The sequence below is a fragment of the Lactuca serriola genome, chromosome 3 (genome assembly GCF_051521515.1).
Source record: "Lactuca serriola cultivar US96UC23 chromosome 3, Lser_US96UC23_V15, whole genome shotgun sequence".
Lineage (NCBI taxonomy): Eukaryota > Viridiplantae > Streptophyta > Magnoliopsida > Asterales > Asteraceae > Lactuca > Lactuca serriola.
In genome coordinates, this window is record NC_136410.1 from 200,361,373 (window position 1) to 200,367,665 (window position 6,293).

Here is a 6,293-nt window from a genome sequence, read left to right on the forward strand (position 1 = left end):
TCGTTTAAATATTAGTTATATATCATGTGTACATAATATATAGTCATAAAGGTTCTTCCAGTTCATTCAATACCCTTGGGTAGCAAGGGTATACTTCCATGTTCATACGTACCAGTTACATCACTAGTAAGTTACCATAGGGGTAGCACAGAAGGATACTAATACTATTGCTAGAACAATGAAACATACAATGAGTCAGTTCATTCATGAGTCAGTACATATTACTACGAGAACAAATACATTATATTACTATGAGAACATATACAACTATACTACAAGGAGAACATATACAACTATACTAGAAAGAGAACATATACAACAATACTAGAACGAGTAACAATACATTACATATACATGAATACTTTAACATAAATGTGATCCACTGTATCGGAGCATGCCTTCAATGTCATGGCCCGAGTTGTAGCCAGAGTCTCTTGAAGGGAGAGCGTGAGTTTGCGTATAGATCTATACTGGATTGACTATCCTACACCTTGCTACTAGCTACAGTCGGACCTGCAGGTCGGTGGGTGCCAAACGTCATACCTTTTTACGACCTACATTGTCGTGTTACATAGTCGATAGTATGGTACAATTAATCACATAATACCTTGATATAAATCCGGTTTAAGGTAGTTAGTACAGCAGTAGTTTCTATAATACAACACTACAGTACTACATTAATTTACCCTTTACATATATTTATTGATAATTTCACTTAAACATTAATGTACAAACTATATTATGATAATGATAGTTACACTTGGGAAAATTACACACTTTTACAAGAAGCGATCATACAAAACTGTTATGCCTTAGTAGAAGGCTACTTTTAGTAGGAAATATAGGATTTTCTAGGAGATTCAAACTTTTACAAACACTTACAAACATTTACATAGTTTTTATTACAAACATTTACAAACTCGTACATCAAACCACGTTCAAACATTTTGATACAAACACCGACACTAAATACTTATGAACTCACCAGCTTTAATGCTAATAAACTCTTTCAAAATAACTTGTATTCTCAGGTCATCAGTAGACAGGTACCGAGGACAGCTTTTGAAAAGATGGAGCGCATTCAAGACTCATCTTATTATTTTGATTTACATTTTTTGGTGTCTATAACTGTACAGAAAACACTCGTATTAAAATTATATATTTAATGCAATGGATGATGTTGTTTGCTTGTTTGCTATTATACTGTTTTGTGATACTTTACACGACGTCCTCCGCCCCAGATCGTTTTCGCTGTTCTCGGTTTTGGGGTGTGACAAACATAGTGTGCATACTTGGAGCATGGCATGACTATTGTTTGAACAAACATAGTGTGCATGCTTGGAGCATGGCATGACTATTGTTTGAACAAACATAGTGTGCATGCTTGGAGCATGGCATGACTATTGTTTGGACAAACATAGTGTGCATGCTTGGAGCATGGCATGACTATTGTTTTAGATTCAAGTATAAAGTTGATTATTCGAAACATTATACAATGAATAATGAGTGATCAATATGGTGTTTAAATAAAAGGTGTTTTATTTACTTTCAAAGGTGCTTGGGGCCTGATATTTGCATATTTAGCCTCATAATAAGTATAGATTTTTATCATTTATTAGCTAATTTATTGCATATCATGGACAAAAGATACTTAAAAGTGTTTGAATTTTGTTTTCAGTCCAAAAGCGAAGCTCGGAAGCAGGAGATGCGGTTTGGGAGCTCGGGGGTTGAACAAAGAAGAAAAACACCAAAAATGCAAGGTACTCGGCGAGTAGGGTCGACTACTCGGCGAGTCTCATCGAAGATTCGAGAGGATAAAGACTCCGTGACTTACCCTGTATGGGAATTAAGGGATGGACTCGACGAGTCGGTCTTGGACTCGGCGAGTCGGTTCGAATCTATAAAAACAGCTGTCCAGATCGACATAAGGTATTCTGGAACCTTTTTGGAGAGAAGAGCTGCGATTGGAGAGTCAGAAGAATCCTAGAGATCGAAGATACAACCTAGAATTCAATTCCAAAGGAGATTTGAGACAAATTCTCTTCATTATTCTTAATCTATTGTTTTCAATCATGGTTAGACAATTAGAATTCGTTTTATTGCTGTTAATTACCTTAATCATGAGCTAAAACTCTTAAACTTTTGTTTGGGGATACAAAATTGAGACTATGGTTTGATTATTGGTAGGATTAATTCAATATTGGTGATTTTGTTGATTTAGCTTGTTAAAGAACCTTGTGTGTGAATGATAACTATTTTTCTGTTGATAGGAAGATAATTAAATAGTATGAACATCTTTTAATTGTCAACCTCATATGTTTATGTGACCACTTTATCATATGTCTAGGAATAACGAATGTGAAACTAGAATTAATAGAAAATTAGGTAAATTCATGTGTGAGCTTGTATGATGACCATCAACAAGAGGTTAACTAAAGGACCAAATTAGTTAGCTATTACAAGTCTAAATTAACCCGAATAAATAATCTAGTGAATTAAATTAAATTAGACAACTGATCACTGTTTGAGTTAGTTTGTTCTCTACGGATTAGTGCAGCAAACGCAAAGCTAATCACTTGAATCGGTAGCCAATAGAAGAATTAATCCATTGCACTATTACCATAATATCAACCATAGGATCAATTGAGTTGAACTAAACAGAAGTTCCTTTCGTTATTGAATTTAGTTAAAACTTTGCTTTTCTAGTTTTCAGCCTAAGTAATATTAGTAAGTTTCTAGTCTTGTAAAACTAGAGAAAACCCCTATTTATTATTTAATTTAGATAAAATTAGTCTTTAGTTTTAATTTACCGTTCCTTGTGTTCGATACCCTACTTATTTAGCTTCACGATAATTGATAGGTCCACTGCCTTTGTGTGTTCATTTTATAATTAAAAGTAGGTTTAAAACTAGTTGAGTTTTACACACATCAAGTTTTTGGCGCCGTTGCTGGGGAACGGTTCTAAATTAGCATTAATTTCTATTTTTATCGATCCTTTGTGTGGGATTTCTCTTACACAAAGTTAACTCTTAGGAAAATTAGTAGTTAGTATAAGTTTTAATAAATATCCGTTTTAATAAGTAATTAGAAAATTTTTTGTTTTTGCCTTGAACTCGCCGAGTGCATTCGAAGCAACTAGCGAGTCCATCGCTGATTCACAGTTTTAGTTTTTATTTTATTTTTGTTCTTTTTACGCGTTTTTCTTGTTTTAATTGCAGTTGTTTCATAACCCGAGGATCTGATACACCTCTGGTCCCTCCTCTCGAAGACCCGGAATCCGCACTAAGGAGGAACAAAGGAAAATCCGTTGGAGAATCCGTTTCTTCAAAGAATTCACCACTAAAGAACCTCAAGTCTGTTTTTAGCAAGAAAAAGAGCAGTAAATCAGGAGCATCCAATGCCTCTGTAGCAATCGAAGACCCGATTAAATAAGACACCGAGTACGAGACCGAGGAAGAAGAAGAACCTACATACGAGCACAAATCCGATTTTAAGGATGATTTAGCTATTATTATGGCTAATATCGATGAAGTCCCCATGGGGGAATGGAAGAAGAGGATACGTGACGATATTGGCCCAGGACTTGTGCAACCCGCAATTCCCGCTACTGCTATTTTCGAGCTAAAGGGCCACATACTCACTCAACTCAAGGAGATTCCCTTCTATAGAAAAGACCACGAAGATGCCTACAAGCACTTGGATGAAGTCAATGATGTGGCTGACTACTTTAATGTTCCAAATGTGCCACGGGAGACCCAGCTACTTCTTATGCTTCCAGTCACATTCAAGGGTGCTGCAAAGGATTGGCTCAAGTCACTTCCCCCCGGGTCGGTCACCACATGGGCTAAGACGAAAGAAGAATTCATAGACCAATTTTTCCCGCCTTCTAAAATAGCCAAGTTGAAGAAAGCTATTGCCAACTTCGAGCAACAACCCGGAGAGTCCCTTTATGAGGCGTGGGAGAGGTACAAAGTTCTTCTTAGAAATTGCCCACACCATGACCTTAATAGCCAAAAAGGAGTCTCCATCTTCTATGATGGAGTCAATGTTACCACAAGGCAATTGCTCGACTCGCAAGGCCCGCTCACAAAGAAGGCACCCCCGGTAATCAAGGAATTAATTGAAGAATTCTCTAAACATTCTAGAGAATACCACAACCCAAGAAATGAAGTAAGTCGGGGGTAGTGAACTCGGTCAATGATGGCATGGCGGCGATGATGGCTAAGCTCGATAGTTTAGATAGAAGGATGACAAAAATGGATCAAACAATCCATGATATTTGAGTTGGATGCAAGAACTGTAGAGGACCTCATCTCACGAAGGATTGTGACTTGGATGAAAATGGAAACAAGAGGGCACAAGTGTTCTACTCAAGCGGCGATAGATACGATGAGACTTCGCGGAAACCCAAGAAGGAATGGCTCCCGTATGAAGAATACAAAAAGGCAAAGGAGGAGAAATAGAAGCAGAAAGAGAGGGGTTTCTATCAAAAGGAAGAGCTGGTGGTGGAAAAGAGAGCCGACTTAGAAGAAATGTTCACAAGATTTATAGCCGCGTCCAAGAAAAGACATAATGATCATGATGCTGCTATACAAGAGACCAGAACTATACTTAGGAATCAGCAAGCATCTATTCTCAACATTGAGAAACAGCTAGGATAACTTGCATATCAAGTGAACGAGAGAAGACTGGGTGAACTTCCAAGTAAAACCGAGAATAATCCAAGAATGAAGAATGTGAATGCCATAACCTCCAACTATGGAAAAACTTTCACTACGATGACCAGAAGGTCTCAACTAAGGTGAATGCAGAAAAGACAGAAGAGTCGAGTTCAGCTAAACCCGACCAGACTCGTCGAGTCGATGCCCTGATCACAAATCTGCTGTTTCCTTAAAGCCTTACAACCCTCCTTTGCCATTCCCAATCAGAGCCATACCTGATGAAAAGGTTAAAGCATATAGAGCTTTCATGGAACATGTTAAATCCCTTCAAGTCAACATTCCATTTGTTGAAACGATGCTTCAAACACCCAAATATTTGAACTTGCAAAAGGGTCTCTTTGCTGCTAGAAAATATTTGGCTGAAGTCGCGGAGATAGTATTGAGTGAAATACCAGAAAAGAAGTACGATCCGGGAAGCATCACAATTCCTTGTCAATTTGGAAATATACTTGCTAGTCAAGCATTGGCCGATTCGGGTGCAAGTATTAACCTAATGCCTTTTTCTTTCTTCAAGAAGCTGAATTTACCGGAGCCAAGGCCTGTTAATATGAAGATTCATTTAGCGCATAAGAAAATTATTCGTCCAAGAGGTGTTTGTGAAGATCTCCTCATTAAGGTGGATAAATTTATATTCCCCGTGGACTTTGTAGTGCTTGATATGGAAGAAGACCCTGAAATTCCAATTATTTTGGGGAGATCATTTTTGAATACCACATGCGCATTGATAGATGTATGCGCGTCCACATTAACATTGAGGGTAGGAGATGAGTCAGCAGTGTTTAAAGCTCTACTAGAGATTAAGCAAGAAGAAGCAAGAAAAGAAGAAGTTTCCTTCATTGATTTAGATGATGAAATACTACAAAAAGAACTTGCAACTCTTGCAAGAAGAAGATCCAAAATAACTTTTTGCTATCGTCTGAAGAAAACTTTGATGCTGATAAAGACTTAGAAGAGATGGAGAGGTTGCTTGGGGGAGTTGATCCAGAAGAAACGAAGGATTTTATGGAATACGCTCCGACTCGCCGAGTCGCTTTAATAGACTCGACGAGTCTCGTTGAAAAGTGTAGAAAAGAAGACAGCCTTGACTTGCTTGTTACCAGCTCCTTGCATGTTCTGGACATGAAGATTTTTCCTAATTCTTTAGAAGATCAAGCAGCAGAAGGCGGAATTGTTAAAGAATATGATGATTTTAAACACGTTCAAGTAGCATGCCTCGATACAATAATGCAAGAAGATGAAGACATTCCACTTGAAGAGGAGGCAAGCTTTGGAGAAGAGGAAAATGCAAGGGTTAGGAAAGATGATGCTGATAACCCATTCATGACCAAACCTCGAGCCCGAGTTTTGACCGATTATGAAGTAATGAAGTTTAAAGAAGGAGGAGTGCAAAAGAGGGTGCAAGAGAATGGGGTAAAGAAGAAGAAGGTGAGGAAAAGGTAAATTCATGCAGCTGAAGATGATGCTACAAGAAAAAAGAGAGAAGAATTGAGACGGGCATACAAGAAGAAGATACACGCTTACAAGACAAAGTATAAACCACAAAAGATTAGGCGTGCATTCCCGATGCAGGAA

The 6,293-nt window shown here is 37.9% G+C and overlaps 1 non-coding gene across 1 annotated transcript; it reads right to left on the reverse strand.

The window, feature by feature from the left end:
- Window positions 1–3,897: 3,897 nt before the first annotated feature.
- On the reverse strand, window positions 3,898–4,004 carry LOC145096431 (small nucleolar RNA R71). The gene has a single exon (XR_013703841.1). It is a non-coding gene; the product is annotated as a small nucleolar RNA R71 (small nucleolar RNA).
- Between the last annotated feature and the right edge of the window lie 2,289 nt (window positions 4,005–6,293).